General features: G+C 39.8%; 1 protein-coding gene across 1 annotated transcript in view; it reads right to left on the bottom strand.

The window, feature by feature from the left end:
- Positions 1-15,466, bottom strand: part of EYA1 (EYA transcriptional coactivator and phosphatase 1) — a 274,836-nt gene extending 259,370 nt beyond the window's left edge. Inside the window, exon 1 of the mRNA XM_006086365.3 lies at positions 15,418-15,466. The gene's annotated coding sequence lies outside the window, so the exon portion shown is untranslated. The remainder of the gene's footprint in view (positions 1-15,417) is intronic.
- Positions 15,467-20,608: the final 5,142 nt, after the last annotated feature.

Genomic DNA, 20,608 nt, shown 5'->3' with positions numbered 1-20,608 from the left:
GTAATTTAACGTACTGAGGGCTACTAGTACAGTAGAGTTCATAAAGGATCAAGAGAAAAGACAACTAGTTGGAGTTAGCAAAATACACTCACACAGGCATTAATTAGCCTTTGACTTCAAAACAGGAGGAGGCTTTTGTCCGGCAGAGAAGTGGGCACAGAATATGTGAAGCCAAGGAGAAAACTATGGCTTTTAGAACAATGAGAGTTAGTACAGCTGATCCTCAGCCAGTTCATATGAATGATTACTTTCTGCCATACAGCTGAGCACATTTCTCAAATCTCTACTATGTACTTACATAGAGTCTTACTTCTTATTACCAAAGACAGCTCGACTCACCTTCCCTTCAAAATTCATCAACACTCCTGGCCCCAGTCAACTGTCCCTTAACCCTCTCTATCTCCTTCTCTCTCAAAGGCTATTTCCCACAACTTACTGACATTTTTTACTCAGAACTTCAGTAGGTAAAAGAAGAACTTGAAGATGACGAAAAGGTGAAGGGACCATGCTATTGTCTCTCTATAACACCCACGAATAACATGAATGTCACCTCCCAAGAGAAATACACTGTCTTCAGAGGTTTTTCTTATATTTACCGGGTTCTTTGGCTTTGTAAGGGCGGCTGAGGAAATGGAAAACTGGTGCAAAAATTAAAGATGAAACTTAAAGAAATAAGGCTTGACAACTTCAGCAGTGAGAATGTAGAATGCTGATCCACCCAATTCAAAGCAAGCAAACCAACCCCACAACAAACCAAAATAAATAAAATCATAATTTCTTTATTATTTAAATGAAACCAGGACATACTTCACCAATTAAAGCATGGCAATTGCCAACAACAGGATTGGCATGCTTGTGGCCTCATCAGTACATAAATTACTTTGTAATTCTCCAAAACTGTAAAAAAAAGCCTAAGTTCATAATCAGTTGGCATCTAGTATCCAGAACTCTTAAATTGCAAGTATTATTTAATCCTTGTTTTCTTAAGTATACTATGTAAGCGCTTAATTGCACTATAGGTGACATGGAATATATTGTGTTTAAAAAAAAGCATTCCCTACTTCTGTCTTAACGATCAGTTGTTTGGTTACCATTTCTACTTTTAATTCATTTTCTTCACTAAGAACAGAAAGGGTGTTTTGTGTGTATGTGTGTTTTTGTTTCTGTGACAATGAATATTTATCTACGGTGTAAGGAAGGAATGAACCCATTCAAAATGATTTTGACCGACTACTCCCACTTGGAGTCAAAAAACATTGGAAAGTCCTGGCAGCTCACAGAACAGTCTGCTCTGAAGATCTACTGACATTTTTTGAAAATTAGACAAATATGAAATATCAACTCAGTGTTTCTAGTAAGCCAATTTAGTAGAGTAGGCTATTTTAAATTACAACCTCCTGTTTGTTTAATAAAAGTAAGATTAAAATATAGCAATGTTTTTAGATCACAATAAATCAAAGCAATTAACTTTCTCTGTTTAAAAAAATATATTATGAAAATAATTCAGGTGTAGCAGATGGAAATACAGATATGTCGACTAAAATACAGCCCCTCCAAGATTTTTCTTCTAAGGGTATAACTTCTGATATTGCCAGCCGTCTATAAATGTCTCTGCTCTATACCTTGGAACTTTATTCTCTCTCAGTCTGGTTGCCTTCCTGATTACTAAGTCTTTCTAAATTAGAGCAAGCAATTTCTCTTTGTTTTACCTAATATTTGAAAATGGCAAAAAAAAAAAAAATCCCTTGGGTCACTGAAAATTATCCTTTCATTCCAGCCGCCTGTTTCAAGTCAGTCAAAACATTCCAGACTTCAAAAGGACGCTCTGCCTTCCCAGGCCATTTTGGGATCCCTCTATGGTTGGCCTAGGAGGGCTCGGCTATTTGGATAAATTAATTTCTGGAGCCTGCTGGCCTTCTAGAAGACCTCAGTGTCTGACAGCAAATTAGTTCTACTGAACATGCAGAAATCCCTGGACAGGCTAGAAGAAATAAGTGGCGATCAAATCTAATACTACAATGTTTGTAATGTGATTTTATTCTGCTGGGTAGCTTGTAAGCACCGTTAATGTTGAATTAAATATTTTAATTTTATTTTTAAAGGGGCCGTGAAAGCAGAAAATCCGATCAGTGTCCAAGTCCCAGCGAAAAGGGCTGAGAGCCAGCTTGGGGATAAAACCTCTAGCAGGAACCCTCTGTGAGAACAAACAAAAATGGCCCGGTTTTTCACAACATGGACATGACAGAGCAGACCCCCCTTACCCCCCCTGCACCCCCTCCTCTGGGACAGGAAGTCCCGCAGCTGAATTATGCTTTAGCAGGGGCTGTGAATAAACTGTCAGGCCGCCCTGAGCACCGAGGTGTGCAAGTGCCTGAGGACAGCCTATCCTGGAGGAAGAGAGGTCCCCGAGCCAAAACTAACAAACAGGGCCCCTCAAGCGGAACAATGGTCCAGAAAACTCAGCAAAAAGGAAAATAAACTTCATTGGCAGTTTGTTTTTGACTGTTAAGAGCTCAGCTACAACTCCATCAAGGTTTTTAAGAAGGTAAGAAATTTCACACATAAGGCCTTCTCACAGCTGCTTGGAGAGTTTAGAGTGCAAATGCATATCATCTTGTCTGGCCGTGTCTAATCCACTTTAGGAGATACTTGTATCCTTTCTTTCCAAAGTCAACAGAACCACACCTCTGAGAGCCAGAGGAGCGCTTCCTGTCCCCGCCACACCCCCAGGCACCGTTCAGCTTGAGTGAGCTGAGTGAAGCTAACCCCGAGTCACTTTGGGACCATTCCATCCCAGGGAGTGAAGATTAGAAATCAAGACTGAAGTGGGGGACATGGTTTTAGATCCAAAACTATATACACACATAAAATAAATGAACCGAATATATACTATCGTCAAGAAGCTTTTTAAAACTTAGATGAAATGTATGTCTTTCTAAAACTTATATAGGGAATCACAGCTAACTCTCTATGGAGTTAGTTGCAAATATATTTCAGTTCCCGAAGTGCCATGAATCTCAACATGTATCTAAATTTTTTTTTTAAAAAAAAATAAGTATTTATCTCTAGACTAATCTAGGCTGGACATGGTAGATGAACTATTCCCCTCATGCTATACTTGAATCCCCTCCAAAAATAAAAAATAAGTAAACACTTAATTTTTTTCTAATTCAAATTAAGCCAGCACTGTTATTTAGAGTTGAATCAAAGAGATTATATGTAATATAATTAACAATAGATGAAAACAGCCTCAATTGAAAAAATGAGAAAAAAATATTTAAAATATCTGAGCCCTGGCTGGTGTGGCTCAGTTGGTTAGAGCATCATCCGATGTACACCAAAAGGTGGCGGGCCGGTTTCATTCCTTGTCAGGGCACATACCCAGGTAACCGGTTCGATCCCTGGTCAGGATGGATTGGGAGACAACCAAGAGATGTTTCTCTCTCACATCAATGTTTCTCTCTCTCCCCGCCCCCTCTCGTACTCTCTGTAAAATGAATTTTTAAAAAAGGCTGAATATGATGTTTGTAGTCATTTCCCAGATTTGTCCTCATATTACATTGTAGTGACATGGCATTAAGGCTAATAAGATGAGCATATTTGCGAGTCTAAATCTAAATTAACTAAAAATACTCATAGATTAATATTTTGAAAAATGTGGAACTACAAATAGGAAGGGATTCGTGTATATGTGAAGAAACAACAGAAGTTAGACAAAAGACTATTCAAAGCAAGATGAAGATTTATCCCTAGAATTCCTACAGAAATTTGTAAATGTAGGATGCATGGAAAAGCAAGCATTTGTTAACTGGAGAAATTACTGTAGAATTCCTTTACTTCTTTAAGACTTCAAATTGGGAGAAATGGGGCCTCTTGATATTTTTTTTTAAACCATCAAAGCTTAAACATACCTATTTTTCCCTAAATCCATAGAAAAGTTAGGTAAATTGCTTTGTGTTTTCTAAATATTTCACAAGCAAGACTGTTATACTTTTCTCTCAAGGCTGCACATATTTTCAAAGGTGTCTTATTACCTACACAATAAGAAATTAGATTTCCCATTTTGAGATTAAATTTGTCACTATTGATCTGAGCTTCTGTTAAAAAGAAAAAAAGATAAGTGAAAAGAAAAGAAACAAGATTATGCCCCCTGAGTTCATTTATAACCAGCTAAAGCTTATATTATTTATCACAGATCAATAAGTAAGATATTCAAAAGAATGAAGGGGCTTTAATACTATATTTTGGGGCTTACAAAGGGCTTGAGAAATGGCAAGAAACAGCATAAGTATTTCTAAACTGTATGTACTTTATGTGAACCTTTCTGGAAAAAATACAACAATTTTTCTTCAAAATTATATGCTAACCCCAAAGGAACACAGAGCATTATCCATTTTGCCTCCTTGAATATTGAAAAACTACCTTAATCCTGATAGCCCCATCTCCTCTCTTTCATAAGCGCTAGGTAATAAATCTGGATTCACTAAATCTCAGCAGTGGGAGAGATTTGGGAGGTAATCCACTTCCACCAGTCCCCATGCACAGTCTCCAACAGATCATCACCAGGTACTATGAGCCAAAGCTATATGTGTAAAGTGCTTAGAACATCCCTGGCTACATAGTAAATGCCTAACAAATGTTATTTATTCTTACTTAATAGACACTGAACATCTCCAAGGACATAAAGCTGATACCTTCCCAGAAAACCAACCCATTTTATCTTTCTCTGCAACTTGTATGTTTAAGAACTGTTATCAAGTTAACTGGAAAATTTAGCTATCAATACAAACAACTTTTTTAAAAAAATACAAACAACTTTTTGGCAACAACTTTAAAGGGTTCTTTGAACAATATCTCAATCAATTTTATTACAATATATTTTTTCACTTTAGCAAAACAAATTTATCATCTTGAAACTTTCAATTAAGCTACAGGGTTGTAAACTGGTTTTTTTGTATGTGTGTTTTTTTGTTGTTGTTTTTTGCTTTTACAAATGCCTTTAATATTATAATCTCTTTTCTCAATTTTTGAGGTAGGTGAGAACAAAGTAATATCAAAATCAATTCGCTTCTTATTAGCAGTATCCATGGAAGCCACTAAACTTCAACTAAAATTGCAGATCACCTTTGTCCCAAGAAGTTAACGCAACCTTCAAAGGGACTCCACTGCTCTAAGTAATGAGTTCACCACAGACGCGTGGCACACACGTGTGAATCAGCCCAGTCACTTCTCTGGCTGCCTGAGCTGATGGGTCTGTGAATTACAGTCCTCATCTAATATCACGAATAGATCACATGTTCATGTGAAACTTTTGTTGGCTATATTGTTTTAAGATGGCAGTCTGACTCACAGTTCGAATTTAAAATGTAGAAGTGTGAGGTATGTCGATTTTTATTGAAATCAGTCACCGTATTCAATAATTATCCTAGGGCAGCCATGGGCAAACTACGGCCTGCTGGCCGGATCCGGCCCGTTTGAAATGAATAAAACTAAAAAAAAAAAAAAAAAGACCGTACCCTTTTATGTAATGATGTTTACTTTGAATTTATATTAGTTCACACAAACACTCCATCCATGCTTTTGTTCCGGCCCTCCGGTCCAGTTTAAGAACCCATTGTGGCCCTCGAGTCAAAAGTTTGCCCACCCCTGTCCTAGGGCAAACATAATCTGTTTAACAAATATAAGATAACATGCTAATTATTACATTAAAATATAGATCTGATTTTGTTAGTCCATAGTATTAGTGAGTATATTTTCCCTCAAATAATTTGGAATCTGAGCAAACTACTAATTTTAATGTCTAATGTGAACATCTTAACAAATGAACTTTAATAAAAGTCAGCTCTATAGATGGAATTATTTATAAGTTATTTGGGTTTCTCCTCACCACCAACAGTTTCTTATTTTGAGAACGCAAGTGGTTAAATGCAGGCATGGCTAACCAATTATAAACATTTTTCAGGGCACATAATTTTACATGCCCGAACACAAAATATTTTTGAACTCATTTTTAAAGTTACCCAGCCCAGCTTACCAGATGGGGCCAGGTAAATGTATGGGTTTTCAATGTTCCACGGAAACTGGAATAGACACTACTATAAGCAGCTAAAGTGAAAACAGTAAAATGTGTTTTGGGTCATTTCTCCTTATTCTAACAAAATCTGTTTCTTGATGTAAATTAGATATGGAATTTTAAAAAATAGATCATTTTAAAATAAATAACCTAACTTTTTAATGGCATTTTAAGGTAATAATATAACATATATTTTTATCTTTATAAATATAACTAATGTTAAGATTAATATTTGGTCACTCTCAAAACATAATATTTTATTGTTAAAAAAATCCTAGATGGCTATACACTAAAAGAAATATAACAACCTCATGAAAGAAATCAGCATATACTATATACTTGCCAAATGATTTTTGATATAGTAAAATTTTGAGAATTTCTAGATATCAAAATCGATTACCATAAACTCTGGGATCCCTGAAAATAATTTTAGTTTAATTCGTGATTTAAGTAAAAGTGAGAAGAAACGAATATATAGTCATTCACTTTATTATTTACAACCCAATACCAATTCTCTCTTGCATCCCTTCGCATTATGCATATCATCCTTCAAAATAAAACAATTAATGAACTAAAATCAGTAATTTTAAAAAGATTTTTCCCTTTCCCTTCCAAAAGGAAGGTGAAAATTGTTAAAGAGGACACCAAGGTCTGTTGTTGTTGTTTAATACCACCTAGAAGAACACACGGGCATTCGTTGTTTTTTCAGATGTGTTCTTGGTAAAAACATAATGTGTATGTATATTGCTACATTGCTCAGTGAAGTTACTCCTGTTCTCCTTTTGGTCCTCACACGATTCTGAGACACACAGCACTGAAATAGTATCCCCATTTTAGGGATGGAGACGCCGGTTCAAAGATGCTCAGAGATGCTCAGAGATTTGCACCCATTCAGGCAGCAGGTGAGTCAGGCCTCCAACACAAGCCTTCCACTCCCCCAAGCTCATGCTCCCAACTGTCCCCTCACGGGTATCCTCTGACTTCAACTGATAAGAACACAAGCTCAGTTACTGCTTTATTAATGAGACATGGGCGTACAGGTTTGTGCATTATATGATCAAACTTTTTCAAATTAAGAGGATGTTAGTCCGATCTATGTTAAGATTGAATTTGAGATACTGCTTTTAAAAATTCAAGAACTTCTTTAAAATATGAACTTTAATTGACCTAGTTTAACCTGGTAGAGCAGTTTAGAAAAATTCTGCAATGAATAAGATTTATTTGCAAAACACATATGAAAATTTGGTATATTTTGCCCATCTACATTCCCATATTCATATACATAGGTAAAATGAAACTATATGGGCATTTTTGTTGGTAATCCTATTTTCATAAAAGTACATGTAAACCTCATCCTCTGCTGGAATTGTCAGGAATTTTCCGTTAACGGAGGTGCACTTAGTGAGGGTTCTCAGCAGAGGTGTGTGCTGGGGGCAGACCTCTACCTTCACGAAACATGGCCGGGCACGAACAGCTCTGAGCGTGATCTGGGCTCTTTCCGAAGGCGAGTGCTTCCCTGCAGCCATGATGAGAAAAGCTGCCAAACGAACCACCCCACGCAGACAAGAGAACTGGTATCTCTACCTTCCTGTGGGTCTGATCTATGGCAACTTGCATGCCACAACTGAGGAGCTGAGATATGTCAGAGAATCTTCTGGTGCACAAAGCCTAAAATACTATCAGGTTCTTTACAGAAAAATGTTTATTGTAGTGGCATTATATTAAACTAGAGACCCAGTGCACAAATTTGTGCATGGGTGGGGTCCAGCCAGCCCGCCCCGATCAGGGGCTGGGGGTGGCGGGGGGGAGGGGCCGCGGGCAGTTAGCCAGCCTTGCCCCCTTGTTGAACTCCTGGTCGAGGGGACAATTTGCATATTATCCTTTTATTATATAGGATTGGCTTTCTTATTCTAGTTCATTCTTCTGGTGATTAGCATCACTCCTAACAGAATTGTCAACCAGGAAGGTTTTTACTTTTTTTCTTTTAAGTACTGAAGCTTCCCTTCCTACCTCCAAACAAAAATATCCCAAAGTATGTGCCTTTTCCTCAAAAAGAGAGATTGTATCCATCACTGCTAACTGGTTATAGGTCCCCGGTCCTGACCTCTACAGTAATTTGAGCTCTCAGACCCCTGCACATTTGGTAAAATGAAGAACTGAGGAGCTCTCTTCTAGTTCTACCCTAGTAGAGCCACAGGCAGTGAGTCTGAATGGTTAGAGATTCTCTTTCCTTTCTTTCTAGCATCCGCCGCAAGCAACGCTCATCCTTGTCACACTCCATCTGTTCAAGGCATATGGACCACGTGAGCTGTACCAGGGCACAAGGCTCCAGCCAGCTCAGATAAACAATGCAAATAAAGGGCGTGGCATTGTGTTTGGCCCTGGAAATGTAAACAAGTCACTGTCCTGGCTCTGGAACAATTTTCCTGTCTAGGTTCTACTCTTTACCTAAAATACCCTACCGCTAATACAACCCGGTGCCCAATTTGAAATTCGACAGCCAGACTCCCCCAAATTCTTGGATCACATCCCAACGTGGCTCTTTTAGTGTTTCCAACCAGCCTTGCCTATTCAAGGCAAAACTTTGCCTAATTCCTCCCATCCTGGTCAGGCATCCCTAGTCATAATCTTTTCTTAACACTATGTCTAAAATGAGAGACAGTACCTCATCACCCCAGTCTCAACAATTTAACTAACAATGGTGTTTTTAAGCATTTGCTCTCTTGTATGCCTGGCATTTTTGATATTAGTAACAATAGCAAGTGCTAAGATAGCACTTACTGTGTGTCAGGCACCATTCGGAGAACTCTCACATGTAACCCCCTTCAATCTTCACACCAACCTGTGCTGTAAGTTATTAGCATCATCTCATTTACAGATGAGGAAATGGCCCAAAGGAGGCGCACGGACGGGCCCAGCATCCGGCAGTAGTGGGATGAACTCGAGGCTGAGAAAGGTTAAAGAGCAGTCCAAGTGCAGAGCAAGGACCGAAGCAGCTACGTCTGACTCAGTGCCCTGCCCCTCTGAAAGGACGCCCGCGGGCTTGGCACTACCTGCTGTGTGTACTGCTGTGCAGCCTACAAAGTACTTTGGCAGACGATACCTTATTTCTTCATCACAGTGACCCAGCAGTGCAGATATTATCATCTCTATTTATAAAAACAAAACTGAGGCTCAGAGGTTGAAATAACTCCCCCCAGGCCCCTTCCTTAGTAAGCTGTGACTCAAAACCTGGTATTCTGACTCCACGCCAGGGCTTTCTCCACTATGCCCACCTGCCTGCCCATTTTCAAGTTAGTATCTACTTGCTGTGTTTGGTCCCTGCTTTGCCACCTAGTGCTGAAAATGCACAGCATCGCTGCTCTCAGACAAACCAAGGGAGAGAAGAAAAACTAGTACATCAGGGATACAGCTTATAACTGATAGCTGTAACAAGGACCTTAAATCATCAGGAAAGAATTATCTATATTCACTGTTAGATATTTCCATCAAAATGATTAGAGGTGGGTGACGGCACATTCAGGGCTAAACCTCCCCACCTGCAAGATGAAGATGTAGGACTAGAGCTCTGCTTTCAAACTGGGGCCTCAACGCGCACAGCCTGGGGCTTCTGAAAGGGTCACAGTAGGCACCTACTGGGTGGTCTGCCCGCCCCTTCTCTGGGAAGTGACATGTGGCTGCTGTTGCTCCCTGTTCCACCAGCCAGAGCCCTGGCCTGTGCAGGAGGAGCCATAGTCTTGCCTTCTGCACATAGATGGCCCAGTCACATGGCAGCCACAGTCAGCAGCAGCCTGCACTATGCAAAGGGAATAGAGAAAGCCAGTCTGTAAACAAAGGGAAGATTTACAAATAATAATAGAGATAGAGAAATATACAAAGAAAACTGCCTGAATTCCCTGGATACCATTTTTCTTAAGACTTTCCTCCTGTTTGCTTAAGTCAGCTCCTGGTCAGTCCCACTACTTGCAACCAAAGAAACTAGAATTATTCAAGAGGGGTGGAATAGGTAAGCACGTTGATACGGTTTTAGGCTTCCCTTTCTTATTATTAGGTTTTGTTATGGATTGAATTGTGTCCTCTGCCACCCCCTCCCCATCAACCCCCCCCCCCCCCAAAAAAAAAGACATAGGTTGAAGTCCTAATCCCCAGTATCTGGGAATGTGACCTTATTTGGAAACAGTGTTTGCAGATGTAATCAAGTTAAGATGAGGTCACTAGGTTGCACCCTGGTCCAATATAACTAGTGTCCTTAGAAGAAGAGACAGACATAGGGGGAGAAGGCCATGTGACAAGGTAGGCGGAGACAGAAGTGCTGGGGCTGTTACTCCAGGAATGGCAAGGACTGTTCGCACACCTCGAAGCTAAGAAGCAAGGAAGGCTTGCCTACAGGTTTCAGAGAGAGCCCTGCCCACACCCTGCCCTTGGACTTCTAGCCTCCAGAACTAAGACAATAAATGCTTGCTGTTTTAAGCCCCAGTCTATGGTATGTTGTTCTAGGAATCTGAAGAAACTAATAAAGGCTTCCAATAAGTTGCTCCTGCTTTTTAATAAAAGAAATAAAACCACTGGATTCTATAGCTTTACATGTAAGTTACTTAAAAGTTCCACTCATATAAAACATCTCATTCATGGTGTAGCTAAAAAAAATTAAGTCTTGGTTTAATTGATAATTTCCCAGTTAATTTGACATATATATCAAACTTGTTATAACTACTTTTAGTAAATTCTGCTAAACAGTGTGCCTCTCTCTGTTAATGAAATAGATATTTAATTCTTCCATTTTGGTTAAAAGTCACTTTTCGTTTTTAGAATGTCCAAGTATAGCAATAGGGTACATACATATTTTATTTCATGGTTTTCTTGCCAAACCCAGCATCCCAGCAAAGCTGCTGTTAGCATTTCAAATTTACCATAATTTAAAGGCGACATAACACAATGGAGCCCTACATATAATTACTCTGCAAAGCTCTCAAATATCATCACCTAAAATTTTTGTCATGAAAGTAAATTATCTATCTAGCATGCATAATAACATGCTCCTTTTAGAGTAGTGGGAGACCTGATTTCCCCACAGCTGACAACGTCATAACCAAACATAAGTAGTGTTGGTGCATGTCATACCTGGCATAGGTGTGATGGTTGCTTTTTAAATATTGACTGTAGACTTATAGGTGACCAGGTAATTTTTTTATCCATGACCACACTTTTCTAGAGACATTTCCAATAAAAGTACATTAAAGTTATGTTGTACTTTTCAGTTTTCAAAGAACTTTAAAATACACGATCCCACTTAACCTACAAAACTGTAATTTTTAATAAGAGAAGGTAAATATTATCTCCAGTGTTTCAGTTAAGGAGGCTGGTGCTTGGAAATCTGCCCAGGTCTTTTATCTAGTAAATGTTAAATCAGGTCGTCTGCCTCTGAATCTAAAAGGTAGTTTTCACGATACAAGACTGCCTACCCAATTCAGACAGAAGGTTTAGTTTTTTCCATGGTGGGTTTTAAAAATATATATATATTTATATTGATATCCAAGAGGAAAGGAGAGGGAGAGAGAGATAGAAACATCAGTGATGAGAGAAAAGCATTGATCGGCTGCCTCCTGCACACCTCCTACTGGGGATTGAGCCCACAACCCAGGCATGTGCTCTGACCAGGAATCAAACTGTGACTTCCTGGTTCATGGATCAATGCTCAACCACTGAGCTATGCCAGCCAGGCTTCCATGGTGGATTTTATTAACTGCAAGCCTTACAGCCTCAAGAAAGGATATGGTGATTTATTTTTTAATTCACTTTTTTTCAAGGAGCTAGTAGATGCTTTCCTTATCATGACATGATTTCCTTCTAGAAATCCTCATAAACTAAAGAAGTGGAAAGATGCAGCCATAGCTTGGCTCTCTCATGTTTGTGTTTCAGAGTTGTTTACTGAGAGAGAGTGGATTATGCTCATCCAAATGGGGACTCCTCAAGAGACAACAGGAGTGGCCAGAACTGTGCAGAAATGAGGCAGAGCCCCACAAAACCCCCTCCTCTCCTTTTTGTCCTCATCAGGGGAATCGAGGAGTGGACAAAACTTACAAAATCGCACAAGCTACTTCTTCCTAGATGTGGAAAACACACCAGAAGAACTTTCCAGAATAAAAAAGGTGGGACTTCTGATTGAACAGCCTTTGCCCAGTGCTGCATCTACCCAGGATCAGAATGAGAAATGACTTCACCTCTGCCCATGGTCCTTTGTCCTGTGAGACGCATCTCCAAAGCCCGGCTGGGGTCAAGAGGCTACTAGGGATATTGTACCTTCTGATGTTCAAGTAATCGATCATTTCTCCTCCCTCAAGTGTCACGAGCCCCCTCACAACTTCCAGCTACAAGTCATACATAGCATGACCGCACCAAGATTAAGAAAATGCAACCTTCTCTAAGGGACCCCCGCACTATGGCCCCTCGCTGCCCACTGAAATGCCAAGAGAGATCCTCTTGGCCTCTCCCACAGCGAGACGCCCTGGGCCCCCCAGCTGTCATGGCATCTTGTTAGCCTCCTGTCCACACCAGATGTCTGGCTTACTAGGGAGAAATGAGGGGGTTTCACTGACTCCTCTCCTGTCTGGTCACATACATGTCTATCCACAGAGTAAAGAAAGAACCATGTAAAGTTGAGAAAGGATCACCGTTTACAAAGGCAACAGACATTCACAAGACTATCCTGATAATTATACACACAGAGATATGTTTTATAAACTGGCTTTGCATGCAAAACCTACGAAAGAGCTTTTTTTGGTTTTTAAATACCATCTCTGGTAGGGAAACAAAGGTCCTACTTCTAAGAGGAACATGCTGAGGGAAGCAAGTGTCCAGTCTTCCTATGAGCTACAGAGTGGAGGCAAGTATGAATTATAAATAATAAAGCGGAGACAGTATTAGGTTAATTGGCTTTCAAGCTCCTCATTTTACATTTGCAGAAACTGAAGTCTCCAGACAAGTGCTTAGAATATGTTTAATATTCTTTAAAAAGAATGTGCTATGCAATACTATTCCATAATAAAAATGAATAACCTACTGACACACGTTCAATAAAGATGCGTCTCACAGACCTAATGCTGCATGAAAAAGGAAGAAATAAAAGAGAACACATTCTGTGAGGATTCAATCTGTGTAAACTTTGGGAACAGGTGAAACCGATCAAAGATTGGAACCGCGCTTGTCTCTGGGGTGGGGGACGGGTATTGGGGAGGTACTGAGTGAGAAGGGGCATGAGAACTGGCTGGGGAGATGGAAATTCTAATTGTGATCGGTATGACCACTTGTCAGGATGATACCGTTAAGACTGTGCCTTTCGATGTACGTGAAATTTATCTAAAGAAATGACCCCGGTGGTGCTGAGGAGAGTGGGGGTGTGGAAGATGAAATGAGGATGGCAGAATGTTGATAATGTTGAAGCGGGGAGTGGGGGTCAGGTCCCATATACTCTTGTGTTTATTCTGAGATGCTTTCTAAGAAAGCTTTTGAAAGATAAACATGAAGAGCAAGGGAAAGTTCTATTTATGTTTGGGAGTATGAGCGCTTCTGGAATTATTCTAGATCTCCTTTCCATCCTTTATGTTCCTGAATTATCTTAACATTTTCTTCTACGTTCTAGGTCCTCTTCCCATCTTGAACCTGTTTCCCCGCCGTCCAAAGGAAAAGAGGAAACCCAAGAGCCAGAGGCAGTGAGCCTGGAGGGGGCCGGCCAAGGCTCTGCGCAGGGGCCCTGTGTGCCTCCACAGTCCAGCAGGCAGGAACCAAATCACAGTGTCCACCCCTGAGAACAACCCTCCCTAGTCTTGTGCCTCTGAGACAGCCAGGCATCCTTTAAGAACAAAACTGCTTCACTCTTCACGTGACAAACAAAAACCTCAAAATGCCCTATAATGAGATTGCTCACTGGACACCTCTTTTCGTGGTGATGGGCAAGAGAGAAACGACTCATTGCATTCTGTTCGTTCATTTCAGTCTCAAATCATAGTTAATGTCTCCATTTTTAAATTAGAATTTGCGTAACATAAAGTAGCAATAGAAATATTATCAGCAGATACTGTTATCAATCTAAGCAGCAAAGTTACATAAAAGGGGGCAGTAGGAAGTAGTGACCAGTGAGTTTATTTTTCATTTATTTTATATGCGCTACAAAAGTATTTTTAACATGATAATAAAATCAAATACCCTGGGCCCATAACGGGAGCTTAAAAGAACAAACAAACCAATTAGATGGGTTAAGTTCAGGGTGCTTTGCCTGTTCGGGGTAAAAGTTGTGCTACACGGAATGATCTGGAAGTGTTTGTGTGAATTACCTCACAAGATGACCGAGGAGATCCATAAAATACACTGTAATTGCATATAGTCTGACTGCAAAGTGCCGATATAGCACTTGACCCTTTGTTATTAAAATCCTCATCCATTAGCAGCTCCTGCTTATTGCCTAACACCAAGAGGTCTTGTAAGACACGCATTTACAGGAACCACAACAGCATTACTAAAGATCACACTTTGGGTTTGTAATAATTCTATTGTGAACAAGGCTGAGCTACGAAACCACAGGTCTAAGGGCGCCACAACCAATCAGAGCAAGTCACATATGTCACCCCAAATATTGCTACGGATATGTCCCAAGGAACAGCCTCACTTACTGAAAGATGCTTTTCCTAAAATTAATACCCACTGACTTATTCAAGTTCTAAAGAACTGAAAGGTTATTCCTAAGATTACCTCTAATTGGGAATATTTGCTTATGAGGCAACTATTTCTTCCTGATAGGAATCTGGGGAAATTTTCTGGATCCTTTCTCTTCTGCTCACAAGAGAAACAAACAAAAGAAAACCTCAGAGACCTAGAGAATTCCTTCTTGTAAAGCCACTCCTAGAGTTCATGAAACTGCAAAACTACCACACTAAACACACACACACACACACACACACACACGTATTTCTAAAACAAATACATATAAGACAATCCAAACTTAGATATTAATTTCAAGTCTTATGAGACAAATACATGTTCTCCCTGGGGCAAAGAAAACCGTAAGACTTCAAATTACCTTATGCTTTTGGTGAACTAGTAATTAAGTGATACTAAAGGTTGGCTTTTCCTTCTAGAACTCTACTTTTGATAACTGATGCCTCTAAGAAAGATATCAAGTAGGTCTGGCTGAGAAAATAGTGTACTCCTTAATTCATAACTTTAAAAATCATTAAAAATCGGTACAGAGCTTTTGAGGAATTTCTAGACACTCAGGTTACAACAAAAATAGTCATGACGATTTTGAAAGTAATAACTCTTTCCTTAAGACTGACATGCTGTTTACTTACAGACGGTCCATTTATCCCCGGGGGTCTTCCATCGAAGACGCCTTCTGAATTATAGATGGGCTATTAGCTACACACTTCTTCAAAGGGTCCCAGCACCCCTGCACCTGTGGGGAGAGAGCACCACGCAGCCGTATTAATCGTGTGGCATGAAATGAAGAGCCCATCTTCCCATCTGCAGCTTTCCACTTACCAGCATGTATACACACGTCAAGAATGCTTACCTTCACGGAACGAATCTTTAAAATAAATATTATGGGCTCGCTGTTTATCACAATTTACATGAGCCAAATGTGGCCAAATGATAGCTCAGTGTGTCTGCTGTCAGCAGCTGCAGCCCAAGGAAATAACAGAACGGAGAGGCCCAGCTAGAGAGCTTTCCACACCCGTTAGTTTTGAGCCAACAGTGTGAGAGCTTTGTTTTTTTCCTTTTCTTTTTTTTTTCCTTTTGAATTCAGTTTCTCCTCGCTATCTATCAACGTCAATTGGACCACAATGCAAAGAGGAAATACTAACAAAGAAATATGACTGTCGTCTGAGCAGGGATAAAAGAGGGAAACCTAGAGTTGAGTGTTTTACCCTCAGGGCAAGGATATTATTCTGCTATTTCTTAGCAAGTTTACATTAGGTCGCAGTTTCACGGCTGATCAAGTCTAACCCGTCAGAGACTCAACACCTTCAAGAAGAATGGGGTTTGGGGAACTTCAAGACATGGACAATAAATAGAGTGTTTTGAAATATATTCTACATTTAGCTATCTTCCAGAAACAGAATACAGCCATCCTGCTGCCTGTTCTCATTTCCTTTCAACATTAATTTTCAGGCTCAAATTTAAATGAAGAACCCAAAAGAGACTCAGGTTTACTGACTTGGGCTTGGTAACTAAGACATGCCTCACATCAACTTCAATGCAGATATTTAAATAGACATGTAATTTTTTGAAAAAAAAATAGACATGATCTTGCCCTGGCTGGGTGGCTCAGTTGCTTGAAGCATCATCTTCTACATCAAAAGGTTGCAGGTTTGATTCCTGGTCAGGGCACATATCTAGGTTATGGATTTGATCCTGGTCGGGGTACATATGGGAGACAACTAGTCAATGTTTCTCTCTCATATCAATGTTTCTCTCTCTCCCTTTCTCTCTAAAAATCAATTTAAAAACAAACAAACATATCCTTGGGTAAGGATTAAAAAACACACACCATGATCTTAATATCACCCAACATAAAATAACAGAATAGGAAATATGTGCTAGTTTGACACCAATATCCATTTTTGTAAATGTACTTGAACTTCTGCATGTTAGCGTGGTAGGTAAACCACTGTAGTGGAAGTCAAGCGATGTGAATTCAGGTTCTGACTCTGCCACTAACTAGCTGAATGGCCTCAGGTAAACAATTTAGACTCTCTGCGCCTCAGTTTTATTATCTGCAAAATGGAAGATTTCTACTAGATGATGTCATTCAGGTTTACATCTTCGATTTACAATTTAATGAATGTATGTATTGAAATGTATGCATAATTTTATATATAATATAAAATTTTATATATAATATAATAATTATGTATGCATAATTTTCAGGTGAAATGCTCCAAGCTTGGACCATTTGGGATGTAATTTTGAAATGCTGGGCCAGTTCTCATTTATGATTGTTCTGCTCACAATGATCGATGCTGGAAAACTTGTGCCTTATCCACTGTCAGCACAAAGGTGATGCTTTTTGGACAACATAAGACTCACAAATGCCTAGACCCCTAAAATTTGGAGAACCTTATAAAAGCAAAGTGTTTTTGTAATTTTAACCAGAAATTAGTTTATAATTCTAGGTGAGGGGTCAACCAAGAGCATATGAATGTATTTATGGTCTGCTAAACTGAGAAAAAAAATATATAGCAATCTCTTTTGAATTATGCAAAATTTCAGGACTGAGTCTTAAAATCCACCAGCATTGGTTGGAGATGATTCACTGCATAATTAGGGCAGAGATATTTCAGAAACTAGACTTTTTTCATTGCTTAAGTGACTCTCTGGAGCACGTTAACTTTTCCAGGCGATAAGGTAGCATTTTAAAATAATGATAATAATCCCGCCTCACATTGGTAAAATGCTTCACAGTTTACAAAGTGCTTTCACATAAACTGCCCACAGTGCACCTATATGTGGGGACAGAGGCCAGTCTCATGCCTCACAGAAGGGAGCGGGCCCAAGACAAAGCCCCCTCTCATTTCCCCTAAATTCCCATCCTCTCTGTACCTGTCCCGGGAACATGTTTCAATCAAAATCTGTATATTTGATATTCCAGGATTATTTCCCATGTGTTTCTTTTCCATCTTCCCATATTGAACTTACTGAACAGTTTAAGGTATTAAGATTGGTCAAATTACATGAGCATGAAAGGTATTTCATTTGTAATTTTATTTCTTCTGAAGATGAAACTATTCTGTACTAAATGCTGTGTTTGTTATTGTTTCCTGGGCTAAAAAGCGAAGACTGAGATTATTGAGGAGTCAAGAGAGTCAGCATTCATCTACTTCAGGTAGATGTCTCCGCTAAGAAAGACTCCCACTCAAAAAATCAAAAAATCACGGAGCGCCGTGGCCTTTATTTACAAAGCCTCCCCTGCTTGCTAAATCAGCATAGTTGTTTCCAGATTTCTACATGTCAATCCAAACTATGAAATCTATGCCATGACTGGGTCTACTGATATTTAGGAGCCTGGCTCTGGTAAACCCTTAATTCCCTTGCTGGACTTGATCTCTCATGGTTTATAAATAAGCCTGCCCCCATTATAGCACTTATCTAATGGACTGTAATTATTTCTCTACCTGTCTCCCCCACTAGACTGGAGCTCCATGAGAACTAGGACCATGCCTTACTTTCTTGTTCCAGTCACATATGGTACTCATTAAATATTTTGAATGAATGAATGAATGAATGAATGAGTGTTATTGTTACATGGCAAATTTTGAATATATGTCCACGTTGAACTAGAATTAGGTGGGCAGTTAAATGATGGTGCTATCATTAAATCGACTTAAAATATGCATCAAATTTGGGGTTCTGATAATTAGTTTCAAGTACCCTAAGAAACAGACTCAAGCAAAAATGAGTTATTTGTTTCATATGTACCTACCTACCTACTTACTAACCTATCTCACACACATAGGGAGTAGCTACTTATGAAACTATATAGAACTATGCATAAACACATATCGAGTCCTTAGAGGTGATCTTCACAGAGACTTAAGCCAAGGATCGTTTCTAGAAGCAAGGAGTCAAAGGATGTCCAAGGAGGCTAGTCAAGGTATAGGATGGGAAGGGGTGGTGCACACTGATGGAAGGATCAGTGGGATGAGATTTGTTTGGGGAAACTTGTGCAGCAGTAGAGGCAGGTGTCTTGGTATAAGAAGTGTCCCTGCAAGACAGGCACCAAGAGCCTGGTGGTGGATATGCATTCACATGTCCATCCCCAACATTTGCTCTTGTCAAAGCACAGAATTAAGTCATTCACCCCCGTGTGCATTTACTCCAAAAAAACAAGTTCTTATTTACCCACTCCTGACTCAACTGCAATGGGACACTCTTGGAGCTGTACACAATGGAAGGCTTCCCTTTTACTAGCCACTAAAGTGTAAGGTTCCCTGACGAAGAAACGAGGGACTAAGATGTCCTGGGGATCTGCTGGCCACGTTCGATATTCCGGAGCCTGTTATTGACTAATAGGAAGAAAAAATCAACTGAACAAAATAGTGAAAAAATAAAAATGCACAGCTGGGCATACACCGAGGTACATCCCAACTCTCCATACTTGCTAGCTGCATGTGGACACCTGAAGACACTCTCCAAGGGCAGAGGGTGGTAAGCAGCCCGTTCCAAGGCCATCGCAGCCCTGAGGGTGGGGGCACCCACAGCTTGAGGTGGCGGAGCCCCTGACTTGCATTAGCAGCCCCTCACCAGATGTTACCCTCGGCATCTAGTGCTTCGTGGAACCAGGCAGGTGGCGGGAGAGACTGTGGGAGGCCTCCTGGGCAAGGAAGAAACAAGGGGTACTGGCCTGCTTGAGTTGGTCTATTCCATACTTGAGGGAACTACACCTTCTTCAGTCCCAATCCCCTGGCCTGTGGGTGAAACACCACTGAGAAGCTAACTTCGTTAGGTGAACTTACCCAACATAGGATTAATGGAAACCTTCGGAATTTCCTTTATATTTGCCAATCTTGGAGGAGTGGGGTAGAAAGCGGCTGAAATTAGAATGCACATACTAGCAACTAAAGAATGTAAATATCAGATATATACAGTGATAAGGCAGAGGCATCAAATTGAGACCACAATCTGACACATCTGACAATTACATAAAACCCTCTTTGGAGACTCAGAGGAATTGCGAAATTGGGCTCTGATGGTGACATTATAATTATACCTATAGAATTTAGTGATGCATATTTGGAAGTGATACTTTATGCCCTTTTGTAATTGATAAGCCTGCTACTTTTTAAATTGGGGAATAGTTCTAAATACAGAAACTTTAATGCATGTGAGACAAAAATATCTATCCGGTGCTTCCTTTTTATTAAAAAAAAAAAATAGTATGGAGGAGCTCTGCACATAAAGTTTTCCAGGTTCAGTAAAATCCATAATCGCTCCACATAGATGCTTCCTACTCTTTTCCACCCGTCAGCCAAAGCCAGGCAGTTGATTAAAAAAAAAATCAGTATCACCTCATTTCACAGTAAACACTACTTTGCTTTCACTTTAGTTCTGCCTCATCACGAACATCCTGGTTATGGTCAGAACAAAAGATTGGGGAAAGGGAAGTTGGAAGAAGTGTGTAAGTTACTTGAGGCATGAAGTGGATAGAAAAAGGGTCTAGACGGCAGGCTCTGGGGACAGGCTTTCTAAATTAAAGACGAATAAGGTGGGCATGGCGGTGGGGACTACTGTGACTGGGAAGAAAATCATATTTTTTTAAAAAATTGTATACATCATGTATATTGTAATTTTTTGTGCTAATTTTGAAAAAATGGCTTATATTTTCAATGACACATAAATCATCTCTAATGACCCAGAGACCCATCAGACACTGTTAATAACTTGTGGCTCCGTGGATGAAAGAGTGTTTTCATTGCAACACACCATCACTTTAATCTTTGCCTTCTCACCAAGTGTTGAGTTTTCTAACATTCCTGAGAAGCA

This window comes from Myotis lucifugus, unplaced genomic scaffold (assembly GCF_000147115.1).
Source record: "Myotis lucifugus unplaced genomic scaffold, Myoluc2.0 scaffold_27, whole genome shotgun sequence".
Classification (NCBI taxonomy): Eukaryota; Metazoa; Chordata; class Mammalia; order Chiroptera; family Vespertilionidae; genus Myotis; species Myotis lucifugus.
This window is presented reverse-complemented; position numbering and strand designations above follow the sequence as displayed.